Source organism: Otolemur garnettii, unplaced genomic scaffold, assembly GCF_000181295.1.
Source record: "Otolemur garnettii isolate 467f Iridium unplaced genomic scaffold, OtoGar3 scaffold00648, whole genome shotgun sequence".
Taxonomy (NCBI): domain Eukaryota; kingdom Metazoa; phylum Chordata; class Mammalia; order Primates; family Galagidae; genus Otolemur; species Otolemur garnettii.
Window position 1 is genome coordinate 7,337 of NW_003853043.1, and position 952 is coordinate 8,288.

Genomic DNA, 952 nt, shown 5'->3' on the forward strand with positions numbered 1-952 from the left:
TGTAGGCATGAGCCACCACGCCCGGTACTTCCACAGTCTTAATATATTTTCCTATAAGACACTAATAACAATTACTGGCTATGAGGGGAAGTCACTTTACAAACGAGAAAATGGGCAGACAAACCTTAACCAAGTGATCACCATTAAACATCACCAGTAATGGAACAGAGAGACATATGACTTCTGAAATGATTCACTGAGAAAAATGTAATACCCATTATGTGATACTCCTGCCAAAAATGCACAACCTAAATCTAATCATAAGGACACATCACACAAACCCAAACACAATGACCATCTACAAAATAAATAACCTCCACCATCATGAGCATCAAGGTTATGAAAGACACAGAAGACTGAAGACACAGGACAGCTAAATGTGACATATGACCTCAGCCTGGATCTTGGATTCTTGGATTCTTCTTTTTTCCTCTTTGCATAAAGGATATTACTGTGTAAGATTTGAGTAAGATCTGTATGTAATTAACAGTAAGAAAAAAATCAACGTTGGCTTGGCGCTTATAGCTCAGCGGGTAGGGCACCAGCCACATATACCGGAGCTGGCAGGTTCAAACCCAGTCCAGGCCTGCCAAACAACAATGGCAACTACAACCAAAAGATAGCCGGCCATTGTGGCCGGCACCTGTAGCCCCCAGCTACTTGGGAGGCTGAGGCAAGAGAATCACTTAAGCCCAAGAGCATGAGGTTGTTGTGAGCTGTGATGCAACAGCACTTTACCGAAGGTGACATAGTGAGACTCTGTCTCAAAAAAAAAAAGGAAGAAAGAAAAAATCAATGTTGATTACAAACTGTCCATGTTTTTAGCAAATATACATTGAAATAGCTAGAGATAGGCTCAGCACCCGTAGCTCAGTGGTTAGGGCGCCGGCCACATACACCTGACGGGTTTGAACCTGCCCAGGCCTGCTAAACAATGACAACTACAACAAAA